This window comes from Oryx dammah, unplaced genomic scaffold, assembly GCF_014754425.2.
Source record: "Oryx dammah isolate SB20612 unplaced genomic scaffold, SCBI_Odam_1.1 HiC_scaffold_18, whole genome shotgun sequence".
NCBI lineage: Eukaryota > Metazoa > Chordata > Mammalia > Artiodactyla > Bovidae > Oryx > Oryx dammah.
In genome coordinates, this window is record NW_024070202.1 from 764,730 (window position 1) to 789,323 (window position 24,594).

The 24,594-nt window shown below is 38.2% G+C and overlaps 2 pseudogenes; both read right to left on the bottom strand.

Annotated features, from left to right (window-relative positions):
- Window positions 1–447: 447 nt before the first annotated feature.
- On the bottom strand, window positions 448–1,431 carry LOC120877813 (annotated as a pseudogene).
- Window positions 1,432–22,440: 21,009 nt separating this feature from the next.
- Window positions 22,441–24,231, bottom strand: LOC120878260 (annotated as a pseudogene).
- Between the last annotated feature and the right edge of the window lie 363 nt (window positions 24,232–24,594).

The window sequence follows — 24,594 nt, forward strand, 5'->3', positions numbered from 1 at the left end:
CATTTGTTCCTAGATTTTTAGCCCAAAGTTGTTTTTTTTTTTTTCAATTAATGAAAGTCTTAAACTTTATTATGAATTGTATGTGTCGTTAGTTAATAATTGTTTCTTTATTCATCTAGATTATAAGGTTCTTTTTTATACAAACTAATCAGTTTTTCAAGAAATGTAAAGCACTTAGAGGCAGGGAAAGAATAATTACATAGTTGATAAATATTAATATACTTGAAATAATAATGTTTGAATAAATGGATATACACAAAAAATATGATAGAATTTGAAGAGCCAGGAAGTTTTGCACAGGAAAAGTTTCATAGATAAGGTCAAGACATATAATGAAGCATGATAATTTTTGAAAAGTGAAACAATTTCCTATAGCTGAACTTTAGTATATCTACTCATTTATTAAATAATTTGATAAAATTATATTTCTCATGTGTTATACCGTATAATTTTGCAAAAGTAATTACTATATGTGTGTGTATGTGTGTGATATAAATCTTTGAAGTTATCTTTCATTTTTGTTTTCCTAGGACATTTTTCACATCCTTGTCCCATATGATATAAATCAGAGAATTTAACATTGGAATCATAAGGGTGTAAAAAAATGAGGTCATTTTGTCTTGATCTAAAGAGTAGATTGAACTTCGCCTAAAGTACATGAAAAGCAGAGTCCCCTGGAAAACTGCCACAGCAGTTAGGTGGGAGGTGCAGGTGGAGAAAGCTTTGAACCTCCCCTCAGCATAATGGATCTTTGAGATTACAGGAATGATATAACAATAAGAGACAAGAACTCCTGAAATCGAGCTCAATTCAATAACTCCAAAAACAATAAATACTGTCAATTCATTGACCTGTGTATCAGAGCAGGAAAGAAGGTAGAGTGGAGGTAAGTCACAAAAGAAGTGGTTAATCTCATTTGACTCACAAAAGCATAAGTGGAATGCTAATGTTGTGTGTATCAGAACATCTACCATCCCCATCATGTAAACCTCAGCCTTGAGCAGGGAGCACACCCTACTGGACATGATGACCTCATAAAGCAAGGGGGTGCTAATGGCCTTGTACCAGTCATAGGCCATCACTGCCAGCAGGAGACACTCAGAATCTGCAAAAGGTACAGGCAATCAAGAACTGTAGGGCACAGCCATAGAAGGGGGTTGGTTTGTTCTTGGCCAAAAGGTCAACCAGCATCTTGGACCCAATTCCTGTGAAATAGCAGACGTCACACAAGGAAAGGTAGCTGAGGAAAAAGAACACTGGTGTTTGAAGCTGGGGATCCATTCTAATCAAAATTATCATCCCAAGATTTCCCAGAAGATTAATGTAATAAACAAGTAGCAACATGGCAAATAAGGTCACTTTCACTTCCAGATCACTGGTAATCCCCAAGAAAATGAATTCAGTCACAGAGGAGCAATTTTATTTCTCCATTCTTTAATTTTTCTTATCTAAAATTTTGACAAAATGATCAGGAAAAGTATAGATAAATATATGGACATCTGCAAAATATCTGTAAAGCAGAGCACAGTCTCTTTGTGTAAATGTCGTTTTATACTCAGAAAATTACTCAATCATGTACGTACTTTTTGAAGGAACATTGTTACCTACCTGGAAAAGTAAAAACAAACAAACAAAAAAAAACCTGTAATACACATTGAAAAAGTTTTATCTAAGTCTGCATGCCATTATGATGTATATAAAACTCTATGAGTTTTTCATTTTCCTAGGTTTTTGCTTTCTTACCTCTGGAGGTATAAATGGAAGAATTAATGTCTTATTTTATGTTCAAAATACCATAGAAGAGACACCAGTGTTTGAGGCCTGGCTGTCAGTTATAGGATTAAGCATTGTCCATCTCTGGAAATAGTCACTTGGACACAAAAATTTGTTACCATTGTTATGTTTCTCAAAAAAACAGCTCAGGTAATGTTGGTTTAAAATTATTTTCTATACATTCTAGAGCACATCAGCAACTATTCATAACAGAAATTATTATGTTACCATCCTGGTCTAAGTTACCTTCAGCATTTGGTAGACATAAAATAAGTATTGTTGGCCTTTACTACAGAAATGTGTTGCTGCTTTGCCACAGTTCTCATTACCTATCTCTGCAGCACCCTGGTGCCAGAGGATGGATCCCTTGACTAGCCAAAGAAAAATGATACAAAGAAGTGAAAACAACATAACTTAGCACACACATTTGTGTCTCCTAGATTTTAATTGACTTTTATATTGAAAAAAAGAAAATGAGATAAGGTATAATAAACACTTCTGATATATAGAGTCTCCTCCTTGTGTGTATGTATTTGCATGTGTTGTGTCTGCATGTATGCATGTCTGTTGATATAAGAATTAGCATATTAGTGACAGATTTTCCTTAAGTATATATTGGCATATAATTTACTTGGAGTTAATTTTGCACATATTGATATTTACAGTGTTCTACCTATATTATTTTTGAAATAAAATAAAAAAACCTAAAATGTATGTATATATTTCCTCAATGACAAAGAGTAAAGGCTTTCTTGTGAATCTAAATTAAAAGAAAATAATTAAACAATCTTTTTATAGATGCTAGAGACAGATTCTTCCAGTTCTGAGAAGAAAATAGTTTCTGACTTTTAAATTCATGAGTTTGTTATATTGAATTGGTAGGCATAAGTAATTAATTGATAAATCTCTCATTTTTTTTAATCCTAAGTTTTTGTCCTATATTCTTAAATCAGGAGACTCAAGAACACATCTGGAATGAGCAGGTCTTTCTGTCCTTGCTACTAATTTCTAAAAAATAAATAGTTTACCTTTTATTTTTGGAGAAGGTAATGGCACACCACTCCAGTACTCTTGCCTGAAAAGTCCCATGGACGGAGGAGCCTGGGCTGCAGTCCGTGGGGTCGCGAAGAGTCGAACACGACTGAGAGACTTTCCTTTCACTTTTCACTTTCATACATTGGAGAAGGAAATGACAACCCACTCCAGTGTTCTTGCCTAGAGAATCTCAGGGACGGTGGAGCCTGGTGGGATGCCGTCTATGGGGTCGCACAGAGTCGGACACGACTGAAGTGACTTAGCAGCAGTAACAGCAGCAACCTTTTATTTTGCCAGGTAGCACTTGGACTTAAGTCTCTGAAGCGTCCACCGTCTGGCTCAGTGTTTGCTAACATTTGGTTAATTATATTTTCTGCTCTGTATTTTCTCCTGTGAAAACAGTAACAATCTTTGCAAAAATTAAGGTTTATTTCTTCACTATTGTCAACATATTGATCTGACAGTAAGAAAAATACAGATTATGTTTATTTCAACCTGCAGTTACCCTGAATCTAAATCCTCCTTACCTAGTCAAAGTAGAGATAAGATGAATTGCAAGATTTCCCCACTTAGTGATCCACAACTTCCTATTATTCATTTTGTTTCTTCCTTTTTGAAATAGTCACCTTACCTATATCATTTAGGAATATTTACAGTAATAAAAGGATATGAAGAAATGTCAAAGCAATTCATGAAAATCCAACAGATTCAAATAATCAGTATCTAAAATCAATTCTTTTTGATTAATGCAATAATTTGATGATTTGTGGGAATACTTGGATTCTACTAACAAACATTAGAAATGAAAAGTGGGGAAAATGCCCTTATTTTATACCCACACTATATCTTTTTAGAACAAAGATTGACTCAGGTGTTAAAGCCTCTTTATGACTCATAATTTCCTCTCTTATTAGAGAGGCAAAAACAAGAAATGTGTATTACACAAAATTGATGATGCATTTAAGTCCTCTTAGGCTTCAAAATCACTGCAGATGACTAGAGCCATGAAATTAAAAGATGCTTGTGCCTTGGAAGAAAAGCTATGACCAACCTAGACAGCATATTAAAAAGCAGAGACATTACTTTGTTGATAAAGGCCATCTAGTCAAGGCTATGGTTTTTCCAGTAGTCTTGTTTGGATGTAAGATTTGGATTGTAAAGAAAGCTGCTGCTACGGCTGCTGCTAAGTCGCTGCAGTTGTGTCCAACTCTGTGAGACCCCATAGATGGCAGCCCACCAGGCTCCTCCATCTCTAGGTTTCTCCAAGCAAGCACAATGGAGTGGTTTGCCATTTCCTTCTCCAACGCATGAAAGTGAAAAGTGAAAGTGAAGTCACTCAGTCATGTCTGACTCTTAGCAACCCCATGGACTGCAGCTTACCAGTCCCCTCCATCCATGGGTTTTTCCAGGCAAGAGTGCTGGAGGGGGTTGCCATTGCCTTTTCGTAAAGAAAGCTGAGCGCCAAAAAAATTGATGCTTTTGAACTGTGGTGTTGGAGAAGACTCTTGAGAGCCCCTTGGAGATCCAACCAGTTCATCCTAAAGAAGATCAGTCCTGGGTGTTCATTGAAAGGACAGATGTTGAAGCTGAGGCTCCAATACTTTGGCCAATTGATGCGAAGAGCTGACTCACTTGAAATGACTCTGATGCTGGGAAAGGTTGAGGGCAGGAGGAGAAGGGGAAGACAGATTATAAGATAGCATCACTGACTCAATGTCAGTGAGTTTGGGTGAACTCCGGGAATTGGTGATGGACATGGAGGCCTGGTGTACTTCAATTCATGGAGTCGCAAATAGTCAGACACGACTGAAGGACTGAACTGAACTGAATTAAGATTTTCTCCAAAATACATGATGCAACTTTGTTTACTAGAGGTGAACATTTTTATGTTAGTGAAAAGAAAAAAAAAAAAAACTGAGAAAAAGTAAAATATATCTAAGAAACTCATACTGCAAAATATTAGTACCTGTGACTAAACTCATGAAGTTTTCTTGGGTGTGGTTCTATCTTACAGCACATTTAGTGTTGTCTCTGGAATAATTTAGGGCATATTTCTATGTCTGTGTCTGAGCTCTGGATTTTTCAATTATTTTGTTCTCAGAAATATGTGACAAATAAGCTAGTGGTAAATAATCCACCTGCCAATACAGAAGGTACAAGAGATGCGGGAATGATCCTTGTGTGGTAAAGATCTCCTGGAGGAGGAAATGGCAACAAATCCTGTATTCTTGCCTAAGAAATCCCATGGACAGAGGAGCCTGGTGGCTTGCAGTCAATGGGATCACAAAGATTATGAAACGACTGAATGACTGAGCACAACCTGGTTTCATATGTGGGATTATTGAGACCGAAATATAGATTTTTCCTATTATTCTTTTGTCCCTGTCTCTTCAGAGTTCAGTCCCTATAATTGATTCAATATTCCCACTCATCCAACTTTTATCACATATGCTTAACCAACTCCAATAAAGGCACACTGTTGTAATTCCATAATAATGCAAACACAGAGATGCACAATACACACATATGCACATCCATTAAATTTATTGTGACAATTAAAATTTCTATATAAATATAGGAAAACCCAACTGGACTCACATTGCTCAGAGAGGACCATGTATTCTTGTATAAAGTCAGATTTTAAACATAAAAAAGACCTTAATAAATACATTTACATGTAAAATATTCTGAACAGAGGCATTATATTCCTTTCTTTTGATGTATATTCATTTATGCATTCATCTACTGGTTTATATACAGTCATTCATATTTATGTTGCTATTTTCAATGTTAATTTAGTGGAAAGAGGTATTGTTTATATAAAAAAATGTATATTTAATTATTTATATCATAAACTCAAAATGAATGATTGTGTGCTTACATAATTTCTCATATCTAGGGTCTCTTTATGGAAATCTTTAGAAGTGGACTTGAGGGACAACAACAACAAAAAAAAAAACATTTTGGAATTTTTATATACTATCTATGTTACTAGTATAAAATACCACATATCTAGTATGTTATCTAATTAATTGTAAAGATGTTAAACAATATGTGTCAGGTATATACTAGATTATGCTTGAAAGACTTCAGGCACTTTCCTATTTATTCAGAAATCTCACCTGGCAATTTGGAGGTATACAGGATTTCTTTACATTTGTTTGCTTTCATTGTCTGTTTCTTCCACTTGCTGGTTTGCTGTTGTCTTCCCCCATTGCTTTCCATAAAGATAGAATGCTTATAAGACTAAAGTCACTGAAATTGGTACATTTCTAAATTTGAAAAAAGGGATTCCTACTGATGAATTTTGATGGATTCTATATTTCATTTGTACGATGATCCCAGTACTAAGATAGCAAAGTGCATTCTTGTGGGGGATATTCTTGGGGCAAAGCTCAAACCATGTAACTAATTGCTAATCACTATGCATGAATTAAATTCAAGAAACATGCATTTCTATTACTCAAGTTCTTTAATACCACTGTTGACTTTTCTGGTACACATTTTGAAGATGTCAAGTTTTCCTTGTTCCTGTCCTGATTCCTTTCAAATTAGTTATTCTATCAGGTTTTTCTGAGTCTTCAGGGATACAAAAGTCCTCTGGTTACATTTTGTTTAGCTAAGACATAACTTTAGCTCCTTAAACAAGTCTTCTCCTTCAGATCATGTAGACTATCTTCCCTTCAATGATTTAAAACTGAGTCATTGCAGCTACACTATTATTACAAATTATGTAATCTAGTTTAGCTCTCAATGTATTTCTGGTCTCATTAAGAATGGTGTCCTTTAATAACTAGAAAAAATATTTTTAGGAGAAATTCTATACAACAGATTCAAGCAAGCAACAATAATTCTTCTATATTTATGGATTTCTAGGTACCCCTGATGTCTTCTGTGGTAGTTAAGGTGATAAAGAAAACCTGTGCAATGCAGGAGACTGGAGTTTGATCCCTGGGTTGGAAAAACGTCCTGGAGAAAGGAATGGCTACCGACTCCAGTATTCTTGCCTGGAGAGTTCCATGAATAGCAGAGCCTGGTGAGTTACAGTCCATAGGGATGCAAAGAGCAGACACAACTGAGTGACTAACACAACACCAACTGATAACACTGAAACAATAGTACCGAAGCAAGTGTCCACCCAAAAGGTCACATTCTTAGAATAGCCATCTGTTCCTAAAATGTTCAATATTATGACACAGATTTTAGTTCCATTTTCCCCAAGTACACTGTTTCCTTGCTGCTATAGGAAATATTAGAAGGGCTTGTAGGTGAATAAAGACATTATTCAACATGAAGGGATGATAGAAGTGTTGATTATTGATAATTAAAGCACAATGATATATATTTTCAAGGCACTTTTCATTGTTCTTTATAATCTAACCATTTGCACTTTTTTTTTCCTTCTTTTTCCAGTTTTATTAAGATGTAATTGACACCATCATTTTCCTTAAGGGGGATAATGTATAGTTTGATAATAATATGTGAAATGATAATAGCTATAAGGTTAATAAACAGATCTATTACCTCATATAGGCTTTTCTGGTGGCTCAATGGTAAAGAAAATTGCCTATCAATGCAGGAGATGCCTGTTCAATCCCTGGGTTGAGAAGAGCTCCTGGAGTAGGAAATGGCAACCCACTTCAGTATTCTTGCCTGGAAAATTTCTTGGGCAGAGGAGCCTAGCAGATTACCATCCATGGGATCACAAAGAGTCAGACATGACTGAGAAAGCATGGTCAGTGGTTATTTGCTTAAGTTATCTAGTTATGAAATGCAGTTTATGTAGCAAGACATAAGTGGAACAGTGTGCAAAAATAAATCAGAGAAGCAAGCTTTTGAATATATATATATGTATATATATGCATGTATATTCAAAGATTGAGGAAAAATGTTTGAAAACCATATATAGAGAGATAGATAGATAGACAGATAGATATAGATATGACAAAGAACTTGTAGCCAAAGTATATGAAGTATCCTCACAGACAGTAAGACAACAAACAACCTAATAAAAATTGAACAAAGAATTTGAACAAATTAAGTCTCATCAAGAAGATATATACATGGGCGATCCTAAGATGGTGGAGGAATAGGATGGGGAGACCCCTTTCTCCCCCACAAATTCATCAAAAGAACATTTAAATGCTGAGTAAATGCCACAGAACAATTTCTGAATGCTGGCAGAGGACATCAGGCATCCAGAAACGCAGATCATTGTCTTCGAAAAGAGGTAGGAAAATATATAAAAGAAACAAAAGAGACAAAAGAGGTAGGGATGGAGCTCCATCCCGGGAAGGGAGTCTTAAAAAGAGAGAAGTTTCCAAACACCAGGAAATACTCTCACTGCCGAGTCTGTGGTGAGCCTTGGAAGTGCAGAGGGCAACATAACAGGGAGGAAAAATAAATAAATAACTAAAACCCACAGACTACGAGCCCAACGGTAACTCCCCCAGTGGAGAAGCAGCGCAGACACCTACATCCACCACTGGCAAGCGGGGGCTGGGCAGGGAGGCACAGGCTGCATTGCTTAGAGTAAGGATCAGGCCCGAATGCCCCGAGTGTAATCAGAGCGAACTAACTTGGGCTAGCAAACCAGACTGTGGGACCACGCCTAAAGCTCTAACATGAGACACTGCCAAGACCGTGCACAGAACAAAGGATGGAACAGAATTAGCCAGCTGCAGACCATCTCCCTCCGGTGACAGGCAACCAGAGCCAGAAGGGCCAGAAGGGGGCAATCGCAATCCCAGAAAGACATTATCTACCAAACTGCAAGCAGGCTTCTTCACTAACTAAGACTTCTTGGGCTTCTGGACAGTCATCATCCGCGTGAGAAGGTGCACCAGTTGTACACGCAGAAAACTGAGCAGCAGGGATAGGAGAGGTGATAAATCTCAGGGACAGGGCTCACCAAACACCTGAGCTACTCGGACCTCGGAAGGGCACAAAATGCAGGTCCAATCGAGTCTGCACCTCTGAGGACTACCTGAGTACCTGAAGCTGAGCTGCTTAGACCTGGGAGGTGCATGCAGCCCAGGGCCAGCCTCAGACGGTTCCTGGCGGAGCAACCTAGAGCCTGAGCTGTGTGCGCTGCAAGCAGGGGCAGGCTCAGTGTGGTTGAGACACCGCAAACACATGCCAGTGTTATTTGTTTGCAGCATCTCTCCCTCCCCACAGCACTGAACAAGTAAGCCTAAAAAAAGTGTCCACCAACGCCCCCCTTGTGTCAGGGTGGAAATCAGACACTGAAGAGACCAGCAAACAGAAGAATATAAAACAGAGGGAACTGCCTTGGAAGTGACAAGTGTAATAGATTAAAACCCTGTCATTAGTACCGACTGCATAGGAAGGGACCTATAGATCTTGAGAAATATAAGCCGGACCAAGGAACTATCCAAAAATGAACTGACCCCACACTGCCCACAGCAACATCAGAGAAAGTCCTAGATATATATTTACTATTTTCACGATCATTCTTTCTTCTTCTTCTTCTTCTTCTTCTTCTTTTTTAACCTTTTTTAAAAATTTAAGTCCTCTATTACGCCTTTAATTTGTATTTTTATAACCTACTGTTACTTTTCAAAAAAGACTCTATTTTTAAAGCAAACTTCATATATATTTTTTTCATAATTTTTGTGACTTTTTTTTCTTCTTCTTCTTTTCTTTAATATTGCATTTTTGAAAATCCAACCTCTACTCTAGATTTTTAATCTTTGCTTTTTGGTATTTGTTATCAATTTTGTACCTTTAAAAACCCAATCTTAAGTACCCATTTTTACTTGGGAGTGAGATTACTGGCTTGATTGCTCTCACCTCCTTTGGATTCTCCTTTTTCTCCACCATGTTGCCTCTGTCTCCTCCCTACCCCTTCTCTTCTCTACCCAATTCTGTGAATCTCTGTGTGTTCCAGACGGTGGAGAACACTTAGGGAACTGATTACTGGCTGGCTGGATCTGTCTCTCTCCTTTTCATTTCCCCCTTTTATCCTCCTGGCCACCTCTGTCTCCTTCCTCCCTCTTCTCTTCTCTGTATAACTCCGTGAACATCTCTGAGTGGTCCAGACTGTGGAACACACATAAGGAAATGATTACTGGCTAGCTTGCTCTCTCCTCTTTTGACTCCACCTCATCTCATTCGGGTCACCTCTAACTCCCTCCTCCCTTTTCTCTTCTCCATGTAACTCTGTGAACCTCTTTGGGTGTCCCTCACCATGGAGAAACTTTTCATCTTTAACCTAGATATTTTATCAATGGTGCTGTATAGAAGGAGAAGTCTTGAGACTACTGTAAAAATAAGTCTGAAAACCAGAAGCAGGAGACTTAAGTCCAAATCCTGAGAACATCAGAGAACTCCTGACTTCAGGAAACGCCTTCATACCTACACTAAAACCAAGCACCACCCAAGGGCCAACAAGTTCCAGAGTAAGACATACCATGCAAATTATCCAGCAACATAGGAACACAGCCCTGAGCTTCAATATACAGGCTGCCCAAAGTTACCCCAAAACCATTGACATCTCATAATTCATTACTGGACACCTCACTGGACTCCAGAGAGAAGAAATCCAGCTCCAGCCGCCAAAACACTGACACAAGCTTCCCTAGCCAAGAAACCTTGACAAGCCACTGATACAACCACACCCACAGTGGGGAAATTCCACAATAAAGAGAACTCCACAAACTGCCAGAAAACAGAAAGGCCACTGGAAAGGCAGCAATATAAACAAGATGAAGAGACAGAGGAATACCCAGCAGGTAAAGGAACAGGATAAATGCCCACCAAACCAAGAGGAAGAGATAGGGAATCTGCCTGATAAAGAATTCTGAATAATGATAATGAAAATGATCCAAAATCCTCAAATAAAAATGGAATCACAGATAAATAGCCTGGAGACAAGAATTGAGAAGATGCAAAAAAGGTTTAACAGGACCTAGAAGACATAAAAAAGAGTCAATATATAATGAATAATGCAATGCAATGCTTCTGCTAAGTTGCTTCAGTCTTGTCCAACTCTGTGCAACCCCAGAGATGGCAGCCCACCAGGCTCCCCCTTCCCTGGGATTCTCCAGGCAATCCAGGCAATCCCAGGGATGGGGGAGCCTAGTGGGCTGTCGTCTCTGGGGTTGCACAGAATCAGACACGACTGAAGCGAATAATGCAATAAATGAGATAAAAAACAGAGGGAGGCAACAAATAGTAGAATAACAGAGGCAGAAGATAGGATTAGTGAAGTAGAAGATATAATGGTAGAAGTAAATTAATCAGAAAGGAAAAAAGAAAAATGAATTAAAAGAAATGAGGACAATCTCAGAGACCTCCAGGACAATATTAAATGCTCCAACATTCGAATCATAGGAGTCCCAGAAGAAGAAGACAAAAAGAAAGACCATGAGAATACTTGAGGAGATAATAGTTGAAAACTTCCCTAACATGGGGAAGGAAATAATCACTCAAGTCCAAGAAACCCAGAGAGTCCCAAACAGGATAAACCCAAGGTGAAACACCCCAAGACATATATTAATCAAATTAACAAAGATCAAACACAAAGAACAAATATTAAAAACCAGCAAGGGAAAACAACAAATAACACACAAGGGGATTCCCATAAGGATAACAGCTGATCATTCAATAGAAACTCTTCAGGCCAGGAGGGAATGGCAAGACATACTTAAAGTGATGAAAGAAAATAACCTACAGCCCAGATTACTGTACCCAGCAAGGATCTCATTCAAATATGAAGTAGAAATCAAAAGCTTTACAGACAAGCAAAAGCTGAGAGAATTCAGCACCACCAAACCAGCTCTCCAACAAATGCTAAAGGATACTCCCTAGACAGGAAACACAAAAAGGCTGACTGGATATGAAAACAAGACCTCTATATATGTTGTCTACAAGAGACCCACCTCAAAACAAGGGACACATACAGACTGAAAGTGAAGGGCTGGAAAAAGATATTCCATGCAAATAGAGACCAAAAGAAAGCAGGAGTAGCAATACTCATATCAGATAAAATAGACTTTAAAACAGAGGCTGTGAAAAGAGACAAAGAAGGACACTACACAATGATCAAAGGATCAATCCAAAAAGAAGATATAACAATTATAGATAAAAAAATTAAAAAAAAATTATAAACAGATACACACCCAACATAGGAGCACTGCAATATGTGAGACAAATGCTAACAAGTATTAAAGGGGAAATTAACAATAACACAATAATAGTGGGAGACTTTAATACCCCAATCACAAATTTGGATAGATCAACTAAACAGAAAATTAACAAAGAAACACAAACTTTAAATGATATAATACGCTGGTTAGACCTAATTGATATCTATAGGACATTTCACTCCAAAACAATGAATTTCAACTTTTTCTCAAGTGCACATGTAACCTTCTCCAGGATAGATCACATCCTGGGCCATAAACCTAGCCTTGGTAGATTAAAAAAAAAAATTGAAATCATTCTAAGTATCTTTCCTGACCATAATGCAGTAAGATTAGATCTCAATTACATAAGAAAAACTGTAAAAATTCCAACATAAGGAAGCTGAACAACACGGTTATGAATAACCAACAAATCACAGAATAAATTAAAAAAAATCAAAATATGCATAGAAACGAGTGAAAATGAAAATACAACAACCAAAAACCTGTTCAGTTCAGTTCAGTACAGTCTCTCAGTCATGTCCAACTCTTTGCAACCACATGAATCGCAGCACGCTAGGCCTCCCTGTCCATCACCATCTCCCGGAGTTCACTCAGACTCACGTCCATCGAGTCCGTGATGCCATCCAGCCATCTTAACCTCTGTCGTCCCCTTCTCCTCCTGCACCCAATCCCTCCCAGCATCAAAGTCTTTTTCAATGAGTCAGCTCTTCTCATGAGGTGGCCAAAGTACTGGAGTTTCAGCTTTAGCATCAGTCCTTCCAAAGAAATCTGGTCTCCTTCAGAATGGACTGGTTGGATCTCCTTGCAGTCCAAGGGACTCTCAAGAGTCTTCTCCAACACCACAGTTCAAAAGCATCAATTCTTCAGCGCTCAGCTTTCTTCAGAGTCCAGCTCTCGCATCCATACATGACTACTGGAAAAACCATAGCCTTGACTAGACGGACCTTATTTGGCAAAGTAATGTCTCTGCTTTTGAATATGCTATCTAGGTTGGTCATAACTTTTCTTCCAAGGAGTAAGCGTCTTTTAATTTCATGGCTGCAGTCAACATCTGCAGTGATTTTTGGAGCACAAAAAGATAAAGTCTGACACTGTTTCCACTGTTTCCCCATCTGTTTCCCATGAAGTGATGGGACCAGATGCCATGATCTTTGTTTTCTGAATGTTGAGCTTTAAGCCAACTTTTTCACTCTCCTCTTTCACTTTCATCAAGAAGCTTTTTAGTTCCTCTTCAATTTCTGCCATAAGGGTGGTGTCATCTGTATATCTGAGGTTACTGATATTTCTCCCGGCAATCTTGATTCCAGCTTGTGATTCTTCCAGTCCAGCGTTTCTCATGATGTACCCTGCATAGAAGTTAAATAAGCAGGGTGACAATATACAGCCTTAACGTACTCCTTTTCCTATTTGGAACCAGTCTATTGTTCCATGTCCAGTTCCAACTGTTGCTTCCTGACCTTCATACAGATTTCTCAAGAGGCAGGCCAGGGGGTCTGATATTCCCATCTCTCTCATAATCTTCTAAAGTTTATTGTGATCCACACAGTCAAAGGCTTTGGCATAGTCAATAAGCAGAAATAGATGTTTTTCTGGAACTCTCTTGCTTTTTCCATGATCCAGTGGATGTTGGCAATTTTATCTCTGGTTCCTCTACCTTTTCTAAAACCAGCTTGAACATCAGGAAGTTCACAGTTCACGTTTTGCTGAAGCCTGGCTTGGATAATTTTGAGCATTACTTTACTAGCATGTGAGATGAGTGCAATTGTGCGGTAGTCTGAGCATTCTTTGGCATTGCCTTTCTTTGGGATTGGAATGAAAACTGACCTTTTCCAATCCTATGGCCACTGCTGAGTTTTCCAAATTTGCTGGCATGTTGAGTGCTCTATTTTCACAGCATCATCTTTCAGGATTTGAAATAACTCCACTGGAATTCCATCACCTCCATTAGCTTTGTTCGTAGGCCCACTTGACTTCATATTCCAGGATGTCTGGCTCTAGATGAGTGATCACACCGTTGTGATTATCTGGGTGACGAAGATCTTTTTTGTACAGTTCTTCTCTATATTCTTGCTACCACTTCTTAATATCTTCTGCTTCTGTTAGGTCCATACCATTTCTGTCCTTTATCAAGCCCTTCTTTGCATGAAATGTTCCTTTTGTATCTCTAATTTTCTTGAAGTGATCTCTAGTCTTTCCTATTCTGTTCTTTTCCTCTATTTCTTTTCATTGATCATTGAAGGCTTTCTTATCTCTTACTATTCTTTGGAACTCTGCATTCAGATGCTTTTATCTTTCCTTTTCTAGTTTCCTTTTTGCTTCTCTTCTTTTCTCAGCTATTAGTAAGGCCTCCCCAGACAGCCATTTTGCTTTTTTGCATTTCTTTTCTATGGGGATGGTCTTGATCCCTGTCTCCTGTGCAATGTCACGAATCAAATTCCGTAGTTCATCAGGCACTCTCTTTATCAGATCTAGGCCCTTAAATCTATTTCTCACTTCCACTGTATAATCATAAGGGATTTGATTTAGGTCATACCTGAATGATCTAGCAGTTTTCTTTCTTCAGTTTAAGTGTGAATTTTGCAATAAGGAGTTCATGATCTGAGCCACAGTCAGCTCCTGGTCTTGTTTTAGTTGACTGTATAGAGCTTCTCCATCTTTTTATCTGCAAAGAATATAATCAATATGATTTCGGTGTTGACCATCTGGTGATGTCCATGTGTAGAGTCTTCTCTTGTGTTGTTGGAAGAGGGTGTTTGTTATGCCCAGTGCATTTTCTTGGCAAAACTTTATTCGTCTTTGCCCTGCTTCATTCGGCATTCCAAGGCCAAATTTGCCTGTTACTCCAGGTGTTTCTTGACTTCCTACTTTTGCATTCCAGTCCCCTATAATGAAAAGGACACCTTTTTTAGGTGTTAGTTCTAAAAAGTCTTGTAGGTCTTCATAGAACCGTTCAACGTCAGCTTCTTCAGTGTTAGTGGTTGGGGTATAGACTTGAATTACTGTTATATTGAATGGTTTGCCTTGGAGATTAACAGAGATCATTCTGTCGTTTTTGAGATTGCATCCAAGTACGGCATCTCGAACTCTTTTGATGACCACGATGGCTACTCCATTTTCTGAGGGATTCCTGCCAACAGTAGTAGATATAATGGTCATCTCAGTTAAATTCACCCATTCCAGTCCATTTTAGTTTGCTGATTTCTAGAATGTCAACGTTCACTCTTGTCATCTCTTGTTTGGCCACTTCCAATTTGCCTTAATTCATGGAGCTGACATTCCAGATTCCTATTGAATATTGCTCTTTACAGCATCAAATCTTGCTTCTCTCACCAGTCACATCTACAGGTGGGTATTGTTTTTGCTTTTGCTCCATCTCTTCATTCTTTCTAGAGTTATTTCTCCACTGATCTCCAGTAACATATTGGGCACCTACTGGCCCGGGGAGTTCGTTTTTTAGTATCCTATCATTTTGCCTTTCATACTGTTCATGGGGTTCTCAAGGCAAGAATAATGAAGTGGTTTGCCATTCCCTTCTCCAGTGGACAACATTCTGTCAGACCTCTCCACCATGACCCGCCTGTCTTGGGTTGCCCCATGGGCCTGGCTTAGTTTCATTGAGTTTGACAAGGCTGTGGTCCTAGTGTGATTAAATTGACTAGTTTTCTGTGAGTATGGTTTCAGTGTGTCTGCCCTCTGATGCCCTCTTGTAACACCTACCATCTTACTTGGGTTTCTCTTACCTTGGGCGTGGGGTATCTCTTCACGGCTGCTCCAGCAAGGTGCAGCCACTGCTCCTTACCTTGGATGAGGGGTATCTCCTCACTGCCGCCCTTCCTGACCTTCAACATGGGATGGCTCCTCTCCAAAACCTGTAGGACACTGTACAAGCAGTGCAAAGGCAAAAGTTCATAGCAACAGAGGCATACTTCAAGAAACAAGAAAAAAGTCAAATAAATAACCTAAATTTACACATAAAGCAACTAGAAAAGGAAGAAATGAAGAACCCCAGAGTTAGTAGAAGGAAAGAAATCTTAAAAATTAGGGCAGAAATAAATGCAAAAGAAACAAAAGAGACCATAGCAAAAATCAACAAAGCCAAAAGCTGGTTCTTTGAAAGGATAAATAAAATTGACAAAACATTACCCAGACTCATGAAAAAACAAAGGGAGAAAAATCAAATCAATAAAATTAGAAATGAAAATGGAGAGATCACAACAGACAACACAGAAATACAAAGGATCATAAGAGACTACTATCAGCAATTATATGCCAATAAAATGGACAACGTGGAAGAAATGGACAAATTCTTAGAAAAGTACAACTTTCCAAAACTGAACCAGGAAGAAATAGAAAATCTTAACAGACCCATCACAAGCATGGAAATTGAAACTGTAATCAGAAATCTTCCAGCAAACAAAAGCCCATGTCCAGACGGCTTCACAGCTGAATTCTACCAAAAATTTAGAGAAGAGCTAACACCTATCCTACTCAAACTCTTTCAGAAAATTGCAGAGGAAGGTAAACTTCCAAACTCATTCTACGAGGCCACCATCACCCTAATATCAAAACCTGACAAAGATGCCACAAAAAAAGAAAACTACAGGCCAATATCACTGATGTATATAGATGCAAAAACCCTTAACAAAATTCTAGCAATCAGAATCCAACAACACATTAAAAAGATTACACACCATGACCAAGTGGGCTCTATCCCAGTGATGCAAGGATTCTTCAATATCCACAAATAAATTAATGTAATTCACCACATTAACAAAATGAAAAATAAAAGGCATATGATTATCTCAATAGATGCAGAGAAAGGCTTTGACAAAATACAACATCCATTTATGACAAAAACTCTCCAAAAAGGAGGAATAGATGGAACATACCTCAACATCATAAAACCTATATATGACAAACCCACAGCAAACATTATCCTCAATGGTGAAAAATTGAAAGCATTTCCCCTAAAGTCAGGAACAAGACAAGGGTGCCCATTTTCACCACTACTATTCAACATAGTTCTGAAAGTTTTGGCCAAAACAATCAGAGCAGAAAAAGAAATAAAAGAAATCCAAATTGGAAAAGAGGAAGTAAAAATTTCACTGTTTGCAGATGATATGATCCTCTGCATTGAAAACCATAAAGACTCCACCAGAAAATTACTAGAGCTAATCAATGAATATAGTAAAGTTGTAGGATATAAAATCAACACACAGAAATCCTTTGCATTCCTATACACTAATAATGAGAAAATAGAAAAAGAAATTAAGGAAACAGTTCCATTCACCATTGCAATGAAAAGAATAAAATACTTAGGGATATATCTACCTAAAGAAACTAAAGACCTATACATAGAAAACTATAAAACACTGGTGAAAGAAATCAAAGAGGACACTAACAGATGGAGAAATATACCTCGGTTTTGGATTGGAAGAATCAATATAGTGAAAATGAGTATACTACCCAAAGCAATCTATAGATTCAATGCAATCCCTATCAAGCTATCAGTGGTATTTTGCACAGAGATAGAACAAATAATTTCACTATTTCTATGGAAATACAAAAAACCTCGAATAGCCAAAGCAATATTCAGAAAGAAGAATGGAACTGGAAGAATCAACCTGTCTGACTTCAGGCTCTACTACAAAGCCACAGTCATCAAAACAGTATGGTACTGGCACAAAGACAGAAATATGGATCAATGGAACAAAATAGAAAGCTCAGAGGTAAATCCACACACCTATGGACACCTTATCTTCGACAAAGGGGACAAGAATATACAATAGATTAAAAACAATCTCTTTAACAAGTGGTGCTGGGAAAACTGGTCAACCACTTGTAAAAGAATGAAACTAGAACACTTTCTAAGACCATACGTAAAATAAACTCAAAATGGATTAAAGATCTGTAATGGATGTAAGACCAGAAACTATAAAACTCCTAGAGGAGAACATAGGCAAAACACTGTCTGACATAAATCACAGCAGGATCCTCTATGACCCACCTCCTAGAATACTGGAAATAAAAGCAAAAATAAACAAATGGGATCTAATTAAACTTAAAAGCTTCTGCACAACAAAGGAAACTATAAGCTAGATGACAAGGCAGCCTTTGGAATGGGAGAAAATAATAACAAATGAAGCAACTGACAAACAAGTAATCTCAAATATATACAAGCAACTCTTGCTGCTCAATTCCAGAAAAATAAATGACCCAATCAAAAAATGGGCCAAATAACTAAATAGACATTTCTCCAAAGAAGACATATGGATGGCTAACAAACACATGAAAAGATGCTCAACATCACTCATTATCAGAGAAACGCAAATCAAAACCACAATGAGGTACCATTTCACGCCTGTCAGAATGGCTGCTATCCAAAAGTCTACAAGCAATAAATGCTGGAGAGGCTGTGGAGAGAAATGAACCCTCTTACACTGTTGGTGGGAATGCAAACTAGCACAGCCACTGTGGAGAACAGTGTGGGGATTCCTTAAAAAAAAAAAAAAAAAAAAAAAACTGGAAATAGAACTTCCTTATGACCCAGCAATCCCACTGCTGGGCATAGACACCGAGGAAACCAGAATTGAAAGAGACACGTGCACCCCAATGTTCATCACAGCACTGTTTATAATAGCCAGGACATGGAAGCAACCTAGATATCCATCAGCAGATGAATGGAAAAGAAAGCTCTGGTACATATACACAATGGAGTATTACCCAGCCATTAAAAACAGTACATTTAAACCAGTTCTAATGAGGTGGATAGAACTGGAGCCAATTATAGAGAGTGAAGTAAGCCAGAAAGAAAAACACCAATATAGTATATTAACGCATATATATGGAATTTAAAAAGATGGTAATGATAACCCTGTATATGATACAGCAAAAGTGACACAGATGTATAGAACAGTCTTTTGGACTCTGTGGGAGAGGGCGAGGGTGGGATGATATGGGAGAATGGTATTGAAACATTTATATCATATAAGAAATGAATCTCCAGTCTAGGTTTGATGCATGATACAGGATGCTTGTGGCTGGTGCACTGGGATGACCCAGAGGGATGTTATGGGGAAGGAGGTGGGAGGAGGGTTCAGGACTGAGAACAGGTGTACACCTGTGGCAGATTCATGTTGATGTATGGCTAAACCAATACAATATTGTAAAGTAAAAAAATAAATAATAATAATAAAATATATTTAAAAAGAAGATATATACAAAGAAACCCACTTCAGACCTAGAGACACATACAGACTGAAAATGAGGGGATGTAAGAAGATATTCCACGCAAATAAATATCAAAAGAAAGCTGGAAAAGTAATACTCATATCAGACAAGATAGACTTTTAAATTACAAATGTTAAAAGAGACAAGGAAAGACATTACTCAATGACCTAGGGATCAATCCATGAAGAAGACATAACAGTTGTAAATATATATGCACCCGACACAGGAACACCTCAATACATAAGGCAAGTGCTAATATCTATAAAAGGGGAAATTGGCAGTAACACAACAGTGGGGAACTTTAACACTGAAATTATACCAACGGATGTATCACCCAGGCAGAAAATTAATAAGTAAACCAACTCTTAAATGACACAATAGACCTGATAGATTTGATATTTATAAGACATTCCATCTGAAAGAAGCAGAATACATTTTCATATCAAGTAAACATGGACCACTTTCCACAGTAGATCATATCATGGACCACAAACCAAGACTTGGTAAATTTTTAAAAACTGAAATAGTAACAAGCATCTGTTTCCAACGACAATATGAGAAATCCATTACAAGATAAAGCTGTAAAAAACACAAACATATGAAGGCTAAACAATATGTGACTAAACAACCAATATCACTGAAGAAAACAAAAAGGAAATAAAAAAATACCTAGAGACAAATGACAACAAAAACATGACAATCTAAATCCTAAGGTGCTCAGCAAAAGCAGTTCTAAGAAGGAAGCTTATTGCCATACAATATTACCTCAGGAAACAAGAAAAATCACAAATAAACAACTTTACATTACACCTAAAGCAATTCGGTTCAGTCGGTCAGTCGTGTCCGATTCTTTGCAACCCCATGAACTGCAGCACACCAAGCCTCCCTGTCCATCACCAACTCCCAGAGTCCACACAAACCCATGTCCACTGAGTCGGTGATGCCATCCAACCATCTCATCCTCTGTCGTCCCCTTCTCCTCCTGCCCTCAATCTTTCCCAGCATCAGGGTCTTTTCCAAATGAGTCAGCTCTTCACATCAGGTGGCAAAAGTATTGGAGTTTCAGCTTCAACATCAGTCCTTCCAATGAACACCCAGGATTGATCTCCTTTAGGATGGACTGGTTGGATCTCCCTGCAGTCCAAGGGACCCCTAAGAGTCTTCTCCAACACCACAGTTCAAAAGCATCAATTCTTTGGTACGCAGCTTTCTTTATAGTCCAACTCTCACATCCATACATGACTACTGGAAAAACCATAGCCTTGACTTGGTGGACCTTTGTTGGCAAAGTAATGTCTCTGCTTTTTAATATACTGTCTAGGTTGGTCATAACTTGCCTTCCAAGGAGCAAGCATCTTTTAGTCTCATGGCTGCAATCTCCATCTGCAGTGATTTTGGAGCCCCCCAAAATAAAGTCAGCCACTATGTCCACTGTTTCCCTATCTATTTGCCAAGAAGTGATGGGACCGGATACCATGATCTTAGTTTTCTGAACGTTGAGCCTTAAGCCAACTTTTTCACTCTCTTCTTTAGAGAAAGAATAAACAAAACTTGAAGTTAATAGAAGGAACCAAAACCTAAAGATTAGAGCATAAATAAATGAAAAATATAAAGAAAATAACAACAAAGATCAGTGAAACTAAAAGCTGGTTCTTTGAGAATATGAAGTTGATAATCCTTCAGTCAGACTCATCAAGAGAAGCAAAGAGAAGACTCAAGTCAATAAAATTAGAAATGAAAGATGAGAAGTAACAACTGACATTACAGATATTTTCCATCAGTCATCAATGATGTGCAAGAGGTATGTGCTATAGAAAGAAGAAGGAAAGTTAGTGATGAGGACTGAAGTAGACAGCCTAGAATACATCAGAGTCTTTTCATATGCTGTTCCCTATTTTTGTGGAATGTCAAGAATTTTCCTGGAATAGAAGGGTATCTCCATGCCATTGCCACAACTTGGATTTGAATCGTGAATTTTCTAAAAAACACTTAGTTCTTCTTTAAGTTATCCAATTCCAGACAAGGAAGCCTATTTTAATCAAATGTCTCCTGCAATACTATTTTTGACTTCCATTTAGTGGGCTTAATTTTTTTTTAAATTTTTTTTCCTTATCATATTTATTAGATCCAATAAAATGGACGAATATGTACGCCAAATCAGTCTTTAGATGCTGTAATATACATCTGATATTTGAATAGAGACAAATTAACAAGATTACATGCTTATTTACTGCACAATACTTGCCAATCCACTGATGCCCTATTTATCTTAGACTTTAATTTTCAGACAATATTTTCAGTTAGGCTGACTTTTATGAACAACAATTCCAAAAGTTTGGTGAATTGATAAAATATGGTAGAAATAGAAACCTATACATCTTTTATATAAAATAAGAATTTTATAAGTTTGTAGCTTTTTCCACAATGAAAAGTTTTCCTAATATGCCATAATGTCTCAAAAATGCCCTTAAATTTTTATCTCATTATGATTTTGAGGCTCACTTATTACTAAACTGCTTAGTTCATTAATGTCTACTACTAGTCTCTGGGATCACTGAGAGTTGGACACGACTCACTGACTTCACTTTCACTTTTCACTTTCATGCGTTGGAGAAGGAAATGGAAACCAACTCCAGTGTTCTTGCCTGGAGAATCCCAGGGACGGCAAAGCCTGGTGGGCTGCCATCTATTGGGTCGCACAGAGTCGGACACAACTGAAGTGACTTAGCAGCAGCAGTATCAGCTTAAATTCATGAGTATAGAATCCATAAGATGTACTATAAAATATAAAAAGCCTGAGTTCTGAAAGATCGCTCAGTAAATCTTCAACGACAAAACCTTTAAGACATTGCATAATGTTTTAGTAAGACTGAAATAATGTTTGAATGACAAATGAACAAAAATTAGCATAAGTAGAAAAGTCAAAACGTTTTTCAAAAATGGTAAGTGCTATATATAAACCCTGCCCACATAATAAGCATGATATCTGAGGAAACCTGCAATATTTCTTAGCAGTGAAGCTGTGCTTAGTCACTCAGTCATGTCTGACTCTTTGCAACCCCATGGATTGTAGCCCACCAGCCTCTTCTCTCTATAGGGATTCTCCAGGCAAGAATACTGGAGTGGGTTGCCATTTCCTCTTCCACTCTTAACAGTGGAGTTTAACACAATTAATTATTCACTTAGGAACTTGATAAAATTGTTTTTCATGCGTCATGCCATATAATTTTAATTACACAATTACTATATGTGTGTGGTTGTGTGCACATATGCATAAAACAAATATTTTTAAATATAGTTTAGCTTTCAATTTTATTAAGGCCTCTTTTACATCCTTGTTCCATAGGCTAAATATCAGAGGATTTAGCAGGAGAATCACAAGGATGTAAAACAAAGAAGTCATTTTGTCTTCTTCTAGAGAGTAGGATGAACTTGGCCTGAAATACATAAGGAGCATAGCTCCCTGAAAAATTGACACTGCAGTTAAGTGGAAGGTACAGATGGTAAAACCTTTGACTCTCCCCTCAGCAGAATGGATTTTCAAGACTGGAAGGATGATATAAAAATAAGAGTAAGGACTCCTAAAATAGTACTCAGTTCAATAGAACCCAAAGCAGTGAATATCACTAACTCATTGACCTGTGTATCTGAGCAGGACAGGGAAAAAAAAAAAAGGTAAATCACAGAAAAAAAATGATTAATCACATTTGACCCATGGAAGCATAAATGGAATGCTAATGCTGTGTGTATCAGAGCATCTGCCATCCCCACCAGGTAAACCACAGGCATGAGCAGGGAGCACATCTTGCTGAATATGCTGACCACATAGAGCAAGGGGGTGCTGATGGCTTTTTACTGGTTATAGGCCATCACTGCCAGTAGGAGACACTCAGAATCGGCAAAGACACAGAAGACCAAGAATTGCAGAGCACAGCCATGGAAAGAGATTAACTTGTTCTTGGAAAGTAGGGAGAAATATCAATAACCTCAGATATACACATGACACAACCCTTATGACAGAAAGTGAAGAAGAAGTAAAGAGCCTCTTGAGGGAAGTGAAAGAAAAGAGTGAAAAAGTTGGCTTAAAGCTCAACATTCAGAAAACCAAGATCATGACATCCAGCCCCATCACTTCATGGCAAATAGATAGGGAAACAATGGTAGCAGTGGCTGACTATTTTCTTGGGCTCCAAAGTCACTGCAGATGGTGACTGCAGCCAAGAAATTAAAAGGCCCTTGCTCCATGGAAGAAAAATGATGACCAACCTACACAGCATATTAAAAAGCAGACATTATTTTGCCAACAAAGTTCTGTCTAGTCAAGGCTATGGTTTTTCCTGTAGTCATGTATGGATGTGAGAGTTGGACTATAAAGAAAGCTGACACCAAAGCACTGATGGTTTTAACTGTGGTGTTGGAAAAGACTCTTGAGAGTCTCTTGGACTGCAAAGAGATCCAACCAGTCCGTCCTAAAGGAAATCAGTCCTGAGTGTTCATTGAAGGACTGATGCTGAAGCTGAAATTCCAATACTTTGGCCACATGATGTGAAGAACTGACTCATTGGAAAGGACTCTGATGCTGGGAAAGATTGAGGGCAGGAGGAGAAGAGATGACAGAGGATAAGATGTTTGAATGGCACCACTGACTCGATGGTCATGTGTTTGGGAGTTGGTGATGGACAGGGAGGCCTGGTGTGCTGCAGTCCATGGGGTCGCAGAGATGGACATGACTGAGTGACTGAACTGAATTGAACTGACAAATAGGTCCACCATCATGATGGGGCCAATGGCTGTGGAATAGCAGAGGTCAGAGAAGGAGAGGTGACTGAGGAAAAAGTACAAGGGTATATGCAGCTACGGATCCATCCTAATTAAAATAATCATTCCAAGATTTGACAGAATGTTAACAAGATAAACAAAACAAAAAAAAAAACATGATAAATAAGGTCACTTTAATCCCAGACTTATTAGTAATTCACCTAAATATGAATTGAGTTAAGGATGAGCAATTTTCTCTTTCCATTCTTTGGTGTTCTCTAAAATTTTGAAGTAACATAAGATGAGACTCTCACAACTATAGTGGAGCCATGAAAACTAGTGAGGAGACCCAAATGCCACATATAGAGAGAACATCCTCCCCACAGAGAACCTCCAGATGAGGCAGGACAGCAACTAGAAAGGAGCCATAAGTCCCCTCCTGAACTTGAGAGGAGGCTTATGCCACAACTCAAGAGAAGCCCATGGCCACGAGTGAGGAGCCCACCTGACAACTGGAGAGTGACGCACCACCACAACTGGAGAGGAGATCCTGGACATTGCACCTCAAAAGGGTCCCCTCCACCCCAAATAAAGATGCACCACCTGTACCAGTCAAGTAGACCCCCCT